At 48.5% G+C, this 12,688-nt stretch overlaps 1 protein-coding gene across 2 annotated transcripts in view; it reads left to right on the top strand.

Moving 5' to 3' along the window:
- ADPRS (ADP-ribosylserine hydrolase) overlaps positions 1-12,688 on the top strand; it is a 52,404-nt gene that overhangs the window by 17,651 nt on the left and 22,065 nt on the right. The gene's annotated exons all lie outside the window — the stretch shown is intronic.

Below are 12,688 nucleotides of genomic sequence, written 5' to 3' on the forward strand. Positions count from 1 at the left end.
CGTGTTTCTTCCTCGGGCCCCCCAAGGAAGAAACACGAAACGTGTGCATCGGGGCACATTACACCGGACATCCAACCTGACATGGGTGAGCTATAATATTTAATCGCGTGGTGACTTAGAGGTTTTTTTTCTTGATTACACTGGTTTATGGTTACAGGGTAACCGAATGACTGATGTATTAGTATATCTCTGTGGGATGTTATTTGCGCACTGTGTGTGGTTATATATGAGTCTTTGATTAAATATGAGATTATGGCTGATATGCTGGGATATATTAACCCCGCTGTGCTTTAACAATGTACCCACGTGTGATGATTAACTGAACCATGTTCAGACCTGTCATGCTGTACAATCGGTGATTTTCCTAGGGACTTCCCATGTTCACCTGATGTTTACATAATGTATTTAAATTATTGTATCTACCTCTTGCTATGAGAATTGACTTTAATAAAATTTCCTTCAACTTTTGCAAGAATGTCTGATTTGAATTACTATTAAGCTATTATGTAGCTAAATCTACAAAAAAATCCACCTCATTCTCATGTTCTTTAATGCTATGTTGGCTGAGGTGTAGATTATATTGGTAATCATTATGGTATCCAATTTTGTCCTTATTTGCTCAATATACATAATTGCCAGTTGCAGATGTAACCATATCCCACAATGCACTGTGACTCTGTCAGTTGCACAGCCACAGTTCGTGCCCATATCATAGCCATGGTAACCCGGGACAACAGTGCAGGCGGAACCCAAATTGTGGGCTGACTAAGCACAATTCTGTTCCCAGTCTAACATTGTGCTCTCCATACCACATCCAGGTATAATGAGGTGTTGGTGTTTTAAATTTACACATTTGTGATGTCACGGAGCAGTAAGGAGGCGTGGCCAGGTATGTCAATCTTTGCCTGACATCACCATGCCTTGTGCGATGTTGCGGCGGGCGACGAGACATGGCGGCACTGACGAGAGAGAGAGATGTATTTATTTTACAATAAAATACACACAGCCTTTAACATTTAAGTAGCCCCAAAAAAATATCCGAGGATAATCCAGAGCAGGCCATGATCTGCTACAACCTCTTGAAGAGAGGGAGAACCGCGAGAGTTCCCGAGTCAGCCTGCTGCCATTACTAAGGGTTATCTAAGGTCACTCCAGGGGTCTCCCACCCGCTTTCACACAGCTGGGAGAAAGTGATCGTGGAAGCCCTGGGGTCTGAGCTCAGATACCCTCACTGGTGGCACCGCTCTCACTTATGAAGTCTCGCAGGAGATCGCGAGTACCGCGAGAGTTTCCTGAGTCAGCCCGCAAACATCACTAAGGGTTGCCTAAGGTCACTCAGGAATCTAACAGCAGTGCAACTTACTGACGTGCAGGCTTTACACACAAGAAAGCTTCCTCACTTCTCCTAACAGGCTCACATACCCGCCTGTACATTTCAGTGCATATCACTGCTCTTGGAATCCCGCAGCAATGCCAACATGACTCCTCCGAAAAAATAACATGAAAACAATAAGGCTCGGGCACTACGTCAACAACAACGCCACGCTAATGAGACTCCTGAACAAAAACGCCATCGTCTGGACAAAACAATGCATATAAACGTAGACGTCTGGCTCAGGAGTCGCTTTGCTCTAAAGCTATTAGATTGGCTATTCGCCAAAAAAAAAAATGCTTCCACAATAGACATTTCGTCTACTTCCTTTTGTGTTTTTTTTGTCCACTTTGGGAACGGACAATCACACACACATCAAACTGCACAAAACAATGTACCACCTCCAATTATAGTCACAACAGCTTACAAGACACCATATAGTGTAAAAACACACAACAGACAGCAGAGACACCACTTGGTGAACACAGTTCAAGAAACACAACACCAAATACCAATATACAGCACACAACAAGGATGAGACCGTGCACAGGGGTGAAAGAGGTCAAATGATGCAACACATACAATACACAAATGCAGAAGGATGACATACAACAGATATATTGGAAAGCGCAAACAGTGTGACACATGTCCACTGCTCCTGTCAGCACCACTAAGTATAGGCAGATGTTCATTTCACCGCACTCCTGATGCGATCGCATCAGGCCTATTTCTAGTATTTTATAAAAATGTCTTTATGTAGTGCAACATTGCTTCTGTATGAGAAGTTAAAGGGAATGTGTTAGCAAGTTTTTTTTCTCCCCCATCTGAAAGCAGCATAATGTAGCTATTGACCCTGATTCAGTCTGTGTCACTTACTGAGTTGTTTGCTGTAATTTTGATAAAACCACTGGTTTCTCTCCTGCAGATCTAGCAGTTATACAGAGCTCATGAATATGCTGGACTACCTAACAGCATACCAAGTAGTCCTGTAATGATAATCTGCTGATTAATCAAAACGTACACTAAGCAGCATAGAGTGTAACACATCGCTGGAATCGGGGTCTCTGCCCCTACATTATGCTGCTCTCAGATTAGGTGGCACAAACCTGGTGACAGATTTCCTTAACCCTATGCACGACCATGGACGGAAAGATCCGTCATGGTGCACTGGGCCTTAACGACCAAGGACGGATCTTTCCGTCATGACGTAATCGCGGCACCGGAGCCCCCAACAACTGCGATCGGTTAACACAAACCGCAGATTCGGGGAGGAGGGGACCTGTACCTGACTTCAGGAGGGGTGGTGCCTCCTCCCTGGACCTACGGAGGCTGTGATTGGCTGACGAACGCCGCTCAACCAATCACAGCCACTGTAATGTCCCAGCCATTTAAAGTGACTGAAACATTGAAATCCAGTCCTGACCAGTGAGGCTATAGCACTGGCCATTGGCTGGAGCTGGGTGACCTCACTCGATCACCCTCCACCAGCTCCAGTAGCTCTGATTGGAGAGATCGGCCTTGTGACCGATCTCTCCAATCACAGTGGACCTGTTGCCGGTGACCGCCCCCATCAGCTTCACTTGTCGGTCCCTGCAGCACGCCAGCAAAGTGAGTGTATACAGTGCAATGGCAGGGCGACAAGCTCCGGTCCCATGCTGTTATGTGACTGGAGCATGGGACCCGCAAGTTGCTGCGCTGCCCCCTCTCCTCCCTTATGTGCTGTCCGGTCCCGCCCCCTCTCCTCCGTTATGTGCTGCCCGCTCCCTCCCCTCCGTGATGTGCTGCCCGCTCCCCCCACCCGTCACCCCCGTGATCTGTGCGCTCCCTCCCCTGTCACCCCCGTGATCTGTGCGCTCCCTCCCGTCACCCCCGTGATCTGTGCGCTCCCTCCCCTGTCACCCCCGTGATCTGTGCTGCGCTCCCTCCCCTGTCACCCCCGTGATCTGCGCTGCGCTCCCTCCCCTGTCACCCCCGTGATCTGCGCTGCGCTCCCTCCCCTGTCACCCCCGTGATCTGCGCTGCGCTCCCTCCCCTGTCACCCCCGTGATCTGCGCTGCGCTCCCTCCCCTGTCACCCCCCGTGATCTGCGCTGCGCTCCCTCCCCTGTCACCCCCGTGATCTGCGCTGCGCTCCCTCCCCTGTCACCCCCGTGATCTGCGCTGCGCTCCCTCCCCTGTCACCCCCGTGATCTGCGCTGCGCTCCCTCCCCTGTCACCCCCGTGATCTGCGCTGCGCTCCCTCCCCTGTCACCCCCCGTGATCTGCGCTGCGCTCCCCTCCCCTGTCACCCCCGTGATCTGCGCTGCGCTCCCTCTCCCACCTCTCACCCTCCCCGATCTGCTGCCTCCTTCATCTCCTGTGATCCTGCTGCCTAGATCCATCCTGTAGGGTAACTATCCCCAATCTCACCTCCCACTCCCCTTCCCTCCCATCCCCCCCTTCCCCCCCCCATCCTCTGCCGCTCCTGCATCCACTGCGCCCTCTCCCATCCACCCCCACCCTATCCCAGCCGCCGCTGTCTCACATTCACAGATACTCCCTTTATATGCCGCTGCCCCCCATCTACCGCCCCCCCATCTGCCCCCCCTCCCCCCCCCCATCTGCCGCTGTTCTGATCCATCCTGTAAGTATTGTTCGTGGCTCTTTTCAAACTATCCCCAATCGCATCTCCCACTCCCTCTCCCCCCCCCCCCCCCTCCTCCCCCACCCGTTTGCCGCCAAGTGCTGATCAGCTACGTGATTGGCTGATCAGGCACGTAATTGTTGCTCTAGTTTTTGCTTTTTTTTGGTGCACCCCAAATAAAAAACAAAACAAAACAAAACATGGTTTTGATCAGCAATCGTCCTGCATCCGTACTCGACTTTGGACAGGACTTCTTTTTTTCCATCCCACCTAGTCCCCCCCCCCCCCCCAACCTTTTTTGCAGAACATTCGTGCGTGCGCCCTGTTTTTTTTTTTCTATGCCATGGGGGGTCTAGTTTCCAAAATGGGGTCACATGTGGGGGAGCTCCACTGTTTCGGCACCTCAGGGGGTCTCCAAACACAACATGGAATACGCTAATTATCCCAGACATTTTTGCGTTTGAAAGGTCAAATGACGCTCCTTGCATTCTGAGCCCTGCTGTGCGCCCAAACATTTGATTTCCACCACATATGAGGTATCTGTGTACTCAGGAGAAATTGCACAATACATTTTATGGTGCAATTTTTCCTGATACCCTTGTGAAAAAAAAGCTACCTGGTTGAAGTAACAATTTTGTAGTGAATTTTTTTTTTTTATTTTCACGGCTCAACTCTATATTAACTTTTGTGAAGCCCCCAGAGGTTCAAAGTGCTCAATAAACATCTAGATAAATTCCATGAGGGGTCTAGTTTCCAAAATGGGGTCACATGTGGGGGAGCTCCACTGTTTCGGCACCTCAGGGGCTCTCCAAACGCAACATGGTGCGGCTAACTATTCCAGCTCATTTTCTGTTCTAAAAGTCAAATGACACTCCTTCCCTTCCGAGTCCTGCCGTGCGCCCAAACAGTGGTTTTTCTCCACATATGAGGTATCTGCGTGCTCAGAAGAAATTGCCCAACAAATTTTGGGGGTTCATTTAATCCTGCTACCCTTGTGAATATGTAATATTTGAGGCTAAATTAACATTTTTGTTGCAAAAAGTAAAATGTTCATTTTTTCCTTCCACATTGCTTTAGTTACTGTGAAGCACCTGAAGGGGTAATAACCTTCTTGAATGTGGTTTTGAGTAGCCTGAGGGGTGCCGTTCTTGGAATGGTGTCACTTTTGGGTGTTCTGTGTCATGTAGACCTTTCAAAATCGCTTCAAATGTGATGTGGTCCCTAAAAAAAGTGGCTTTGTAAATTTTGTTGTAAAACTGAGAAATTGCTCATAAACTTTGAACCCCTATAACTTCCTTTTTTCCCCCAAAATTGTTCTGATGTAAAGTAGACATGTGGGAAATGTTATTTATTAATTATTTTGTGTCATATGTCTCGTTGGTTTTAGAGCAAAAAAATTCAAAGTTTGAAAATTTCAAAATTTTCGCGAAATTTTTGTTCTTTTCACAAAGAAACGCAAAAAATATCGGCCTAAATTTACCACTGAAATGAAGCCCAATATGTCACGAAAAAACTATCTCAGAATCACCGGGATCCGTTGAAGTGTTCCAGAGTTATAACCTCATAAAGTGACACTGGTCAGAATTGCAAAAAGTGGCCTGGTCTTTAGGGTCAAAATAGGCTTGGGGGCTAAAGGGGTTAAGGGTATGTGCCCACATAGCAGATTTGTGTAGTGTGCAGAAAATCTGTAAACTGCATGTTTTAGCAGGAAAAATGCAGCAGAAAAAGTGCAAGTTTCTTATCATGTTTTGGCAGGTTTTTTTATGCATTTTTCTTGTGTTTTTTCCTTAGTTTTTAGGTCATGGCGATCGCTGGGGTTCCTGTGCTGTACCCCCTGTGATTGCTGCAGTGTCTCCTGATGATGTTAGAGCTGAGACCCGGCTCTCCCTACCAGGTTAACCCCTTAAATGCTGTGATCAATCATGATCGCAGTATTTAGGAAGCATGGTGAGGAATTGCTTACCTCTCGGGCGATCGGGTCTGTAATGCGATCACTGCCATGGCAATCCTGGGTTGTCACCATGGGTTACTGAGATACATCTCGCCTCACAGACCATACCGGTTACATGGTGTGTGAGGTGGTGTCAGTTCTGCGAGTGCAGCACTGACAGATATAGACAGATATAATCCACTGCAGTGATTGAGGACTGCAGTGGATTATATCAGACGCAGGAAAAAACGCAGAAAAAATTGACATGCTGCAGATTTTTTCTGCACAAAAATCTGCAACATGTGCACAGCAAGTCAGGATTTCAAGGAATAGAGGGCATCTTTCCCCTACTGGGATCTCCACCAGCAACAGAGAAATTTGTCAAAATTGAGGAGAAAGAATTGCTGTACAAACGGGATCAACCAGTGGACAGAATAAAATATAAATAAATTTTATTGGTACAAAAAGATAATGCATACACAAAATTAACACACAAGAAAGTGATTAGTTCAAAATAATTAAAAAATCAAATTGACTATCACAAAACACCCCATGTCTGACCCCATGATGGGGTACTAGTACAGAGATCCTTGTTCACAATACAAAGAAATGCACCAAAAGTAATATGTTGTAACACACAGCTATCGATGTAAAAGCCGTGCACAATGGATCCTTCAAATAGAAGCTATATGGTGCTAATAAAATAACATTGCCATATCTGGCACCACCATCTAGACCCCAATTTCTAAGCCCAGCTAAATGATAGCAAAAAAGACCCTATAATAAGGGAAAATACAGCAAAATGAGTACAACACTAAATACATATGGACCACATCCAAATCAGAGCTATCCAAAAAAGGTATATAAACATGATACCTCAGATCGTATAATACAACCTGCTGGGAGACAAAGAAGGCTAGAAGGTGTAAAAGCCAAGGATCAATGCATACATGGTCTGTTGCCCCACGCGCATTGCCACTGGATGTGGCTTCCTCAAGGGCCAGAAGAAGAATGAGTCTCTTGTGTTTGCAAAATATTTTTGTACCAATAAAATGTATTTATATTTTATTCTGTCCACTGGTTGATCCCGTTTGTACAGCAATTCTTTCTCCTCAATTTCAGCAAGTCAGGATTCTCATAGACCTTGCTGGGAGGCGTTTTTCCTTCCAGTATTGATTAACCCCTTCAGCCCCCGGGCACTTTCCGTTTTGGCGTTTTTGTTTTTTGCTCCTTTTCTTCCGAGAGCCGTAACTTTTTTATTATTCCGTCAATCTTGCCATATGAGGGCTTGTTTTTTGCGGGACGAGTTGTACTTTTAAATGAAACCATAGGTTTTACCATATATTGTACTGGAAAACAGCAAAAAAATTCCAAGTGTGGAAAAACTGCAAAAAAAGTGTGATGGCACAATAGTTTTTGGGATGTTTTATTCACGGTGTTCACTATATGGTAAAACTGATGTTTGGGTATGATGCCTCAGGTCGGTGCGAGTTTGTAGACACCAAACATGTATAGGTTTACTTGTATCTAAGGGGTTAAAAAAAAATTCACAAGTTTGTCCAATAAAAGTGGCGCACGTTTTGCGCCATTTTCCGAAACACGTAGCGTTCTCATTTTTCGGGATCTATGTCTCAGTGACTGCTTATTTTTTGCGTCTCGAGCTAACATTTTTAATGGTACGTTTTGATCGCCTGTTATTGCATTTTGCATGCAGCGACCAAAAAACGTAATTTTGGCGTTTCGAATGTTTTTGCTACTATGCCGTTTACCAATCAGATTAATTGATTTTATATTTTGATAGATCGGGCATTTCTGAACGCGGCGATACCAAATATGTGTATATTTATTTATTTTTTAACCCTTTAATTTCAATGGGGTGAAAGGGGGGTGATTTGAACTTTTAGTTTTTTTTTACTTTTTTTTTATTTTACTAGTCCCCCTAGGGGGCTATAGCGATCAGCAATCCAATCGCTATTATCTATCTGCTGATCACAGCTATACAGCTGTAAACAGCAGATTCAGTCACTTCCGGTTTCCCTCTGCTCCGTGCCGAGGAAAAACGAAAGTGAAACTTCGTAGCTGCAGGCGTCATCACGTGACCCTGTGCTACGATGGCAACCACCGAACGTCCCGTGATCACTCACGTGACTTCCGGTGGGGGTGGCGGTAAGTAAAAAACATGGTAAAAAACATTCTTCTCTGGGGCATTTTAATTTTTTTTTTTCTGATTCCCCAATCAGGAGGCATCATACAGGAGAAAAAAAAAAATTAATCTCCCCCAGACCTGGTCAGATCTGGCTTTCTCTATGTGATATAGTAATATTCATGTGTCTAACCAGGTCACACAGATCTCACTTCCTGCCCCCTATGGATTGGGCAATGTCATGCGTTGGAAAACGTGAATGCCCCCTTGCTATAGTGCAGCTTAAGGCCCCATCACACTAAGCAACATCGCTAGCAACATCGCTGCTAACGAACAACTTTTGTGACGTTGCTAGCGATGTTGCTGTGTGTGACATCCAGCAACAACCTGGCCCCTGCTGTGAGGTCGTTGGTTGTTGCTGAATGTCCTGGGCCATTTTTTAGTTGTTGCTCTCCCGCTGTGAAGCACAGATCGCTGTGTGTGACAGCGAGACAGCAACGACTAAATGTGCAGGCAGCAGGAGCCGGCTTCTGCGGAGGCTGGTAACCACAGTAAACATCGGGTAACCAAGAAGCCCTGTCCTTGGTTACCCGATATTTACCTTTGTTACCAGCCTCCGCCGCTCTCACTGTCAGTGCCGGCTCCTGCTCTGTGCACATGTAGCTGCAGGACACATCGGGTTAATTAACCCGATGTGTGCTGTAACTAGGAGAGCAGGGAGCCAGCGCTCAGTGTGCGCTGCTCCCTGTTCTCTGCACGTGTAGCTCCGTGCGCTGGTAACCAAGGTAAATATCGGGTTGGTTACCCGATATTTACCTTAGTTACCAAGCGCAGCATCTTCCACGCGGCGCTGGGGGCTGGTCACTGGTTGCTGGTGAGCTCACCAGCAACTCGTGTAGCGACGCTCCAGCGATCCCTGCCAGGTCAGGTTGCTATTGGGATCGCTGGAGCGTCGCAGTGTGACAGCTCACCAGCAACCTCCTAGCAACTTACCAGCGATCCCTATCGTTGTTGGGATCGCTGGTAAGTTGCTTAGTGTGACTGGACCTTTAGTATAAGCTAATATCACCGCAATGGTGATTTAGAAACAGTGACATGTTTACATGACTGTATTGAGCCTGTTAGTCAGCAGCAATAGGCTGGTTCTGTCCATTACAAGCAGTCTCGCTGCCTGAACCAGCCAGTTATTAGCACTCACTAGAAAAGATTTGGATACAGTACAATTTCCTTCTACTCTATCACTTTAGAGAGACCAGTGTATGTCTGTCCTCCTGTAGCAATCCAATGAAAATGCAGCAGAGATGAGGAGCAATACACAAGCAAAGTGTGTGTTGCAGATGAGCTGTGTGTAACTTGTTTGAATATTATACTGTGTGGGGGGCTATAGGGGCATTATACTGCATGAAAAGCATTGTAGGGGCCATGAAAGGGGAACCATACTGTGTGGGAACACTGATGGGCTTCACATTAAGCAATATTTCTTTGTGGCCACATACACAGAATGTTGTGGGTGAGTTTAGGCTACTGGCTTAGTGTAAAATAAAAATTGCGGCAGCACAGTATGTGTCCCTCTTTCTTATCTTTCAAAGTTGGTAGGTATGAGGCTCTAAGGGGGCTGTCAAGTTCTGGTCAGGAAACCCCTGTAAACTCTCCTTTGCAGCCTGTTCTTGAACCAAAAAACACAGACATCTGAATTTGACTTGGGGCATCCATTTCATGGTCTGAAACTACGACTTGACAGTCTGTAGGTCTCCAAATCCCATACTTTAACAGTCTTATATAAGCCTACTAGAAGGTGGCCCGATTCTACGCATCGGGTATTCTAGAATTTACGTATTGTGTAGTTCATGTATGATTTTTGTTATATATATATATATATATATATATATATATATATATATATATATATATATATATATATATATATATATATATATATATATGTTGTTGTGTGTAGTTACCAAGTGTTTGTGTAGGGCGCTGTACATGTTCTGGGTGTTGTCTGGGTGTGGCGGGGGGTGAGAGCGGTGTTGTATGTGTGTTGCGTGTGTTGCGTTGTTTGTGGAGCGCTGTGTGTCTGTAGCGTTGTGTGTGTGTGTTGCGCGGTTTGTGTGTGTGTGGTGTGTTTTGGGGGGAGGTATGTTTTGTGCAATGTGTGTGTTGTGCGGTATGTGCGTATATTTGTGTGTGCCGCGGTGTTTGTGTGTTGGGTGTTGTGTGTGTGCAGCGTTGTCTGTATGTGTGGGTGTCTGTGTAGGGCAGTTGTTTGTGGTTCCCAGTGTGTGTGTGTGTGTGTGTGTGTGGTGTGTTGTGCAGTGCGCGCGTGTGTGTGTGTGTGTGTGTGTGTGTGTGTGCATCAGCCTCTCTTCTCTCAGCCTACCTCTCCCAGCCTCCCTCCTCCCAGCCTCTCCCAGCCTCCCCAAGCATCAGCCTCCACCAGCATCAGCCTCTCTCCTTCCAGCCTCCCCCAGCATCAGCCTCCGCCAGCATCAGCCTCTCTCCTTCCAGCCTCCTCCAGCATCAGCCTCCCTCTCCCAGCCTTCCCCAGGATCAGCCTCTCTCCTCCCAGCCTCCGTCCTCCCAGCCTTCCCCAGCATCAGCTTTCCCCTCCCAGCCTCCCTCAGCATCAGCCTTCCCCAGCATCAGCCTCTCTCCTCCCAGCCTCAGCCTCTCTCCTTCCAGCCTCCCCCAGCATCAGCCTCTCTCCTTCCAGCTTCCCTCAGCATCAGCCTCCCCTTCCCAGCCTTCCCCAGGATCAGCCTCTCTCCTCCCAGCCTCCTTCCTCCCAGCCTCCCCCAGCATCAGCCTCCCCATGCATCAGCCTCTCTCCTTCCAGCCTCCCCCAGCATCAGCCTCTCTCCTTCCAGCTTCCCTCAGCATCAGCCTCCCCTTCCCAGCCTTCCCCAGGATCAGCCTCTCTCCTCCCAGCCTCCTTCCTCCCAGCCTCCCCCAGCATCAGCCTCCCCATGCATCAGCCTCTCTCCTTCCAGCCTCCCCCAGCATCAGCCTCCCCTTCCCAGCCTTCCCCAGGATCAGCCTCTCTCCTCCCAGCCTCCTTCCTCCCAGCCTCCCCCTCCCAGCCTCCCTCAGCATCAGCCTTCCGCTCCCAGCCTCCCCCAGCATCAGCCTCCCCCAGCATCAGCCTCCACCAGCATCAGCCTCTCTCCTTCCAGCCTCCCCCAGCATCAGCCTCTCTCCTTCCAGCCTCCCTCAGCATCAGCCTCCCGTTCCCAGCCTTCCCCAGGATCATCCTCTCTCCTCCCAGCCTCCTTCCTCCCAGCCTCCCTCAGCATCAGCCTTCCCCTCCCAGTCTCCCCCAGCATCAGCCTCCCCAAGCATCAGCCTCCACCAGCATTAGCCTCCACCAGCATTAGCCTCTCTCCTTCCAGCCTCCCCCAGCATCAGCCTCCCCAAGCATCAGCCTCCACCAGCATCAGCCTCCCTCGTCCCAGCCTCCCCCTCCCAGCCTCCCCCAGCATCAGCCTCTCTCCTCCCAGCCTTACCCATGATCAGCCTCTCTGCTCCCAGCCTCCTCCAGCACGCCGTGCTCCTCTGCCGACACTCACACACCCGATCGCATCCACTCACACACACCCGATCGCATCCACTCACACACACCCGATCGCATCCACTCACACACACCCGATCGCATCCACTCACACACACCCGATCGCATCCACTCACACACACCCGATCGCATCCACTCACACACACCCGATCGCATCCACTCACACACACCCGATCGCATACACTCACACACACAGACACTGACGATATCGCACATACGCGCTTATACTCACAACATCCGGGGATATCACATGCTTCTGGCCATGTGATCCTCCGGCAGGTCCTGGAAGATCACAACAGCACAGTATCGAGGCCGAGAAGCAAGCGATATCCCAGGATGTTGTGAGTATGTGGATGCGATGTGATGTGTGTGTGTGAGTGAGTGTGATCTGATTTGTGTGTGTGTATGTGTGTGCTGTTATGTGTGTGTGCTGTTATGTGTCTGTATTTTCCGGCGCTGCAGGACCTTGATGTGTGGATGCGATGTGATGTGTGTGTGAGGTGTGTGTCAGAGTGAGTGTGAGCCGGTGTACACTGGTAACTATGATACACATCGGGTAACTAAGGGACCTTAGTTACCCGATGTGTATAATGGTTACCAGCGTTCACGGCCTCCGTGAAGATCCCAGCATCGCAAGGTTATGTCTGGCGCTGCCGGGATCGTGACGGAGCCGGTGTAGAAGCAAGAGATATCCCAGCATGTTGTGATGTGTGAGGTGTGTGTGAGAGTGAGTGTGAGTGTGATCTGATGTGTGTGTGTGTGTACTCACCTGGGAATCGGGGCTCCGTGTCAGTTGGGCCAGAGCAAGCGTGCATTGCGTGAGGGGGCGGGGCCTGCAGAGAGCCGGGGCGAGAGGCCAATCCGTGTGGGGGGGCGGGGCCATGGCGAGCCCAGCGGCCAATCAGCTTTGTGTCACCGTAAGGACACAATTTCGGAGCATGACAGACAGACAGACAGACAGACAGACAGACAGACAGACAGAATAAGGCAATTATATATATAGATGAGGCTACTGAGTTTGGGTCAGGAGTCCATAAATCATGGTCTGTACTG

This window comes from Anomaloglossus baeobatrachus, chromosome 2 (genome assembly GCF_048569485.1).
Source record: "Anomaloglossus baeobatrachus isolate aAnoBae1 chromosome 2, aAnoBae1.hap1, whole genome shotgun sequence".
NCBI classification, from domain to species: Eukaryota; Metazoa; Chordata; class Amphibia; order Anura; family Aromobatidae; genus Anomaloglossus; species Anomaloglossus baeobatrachus.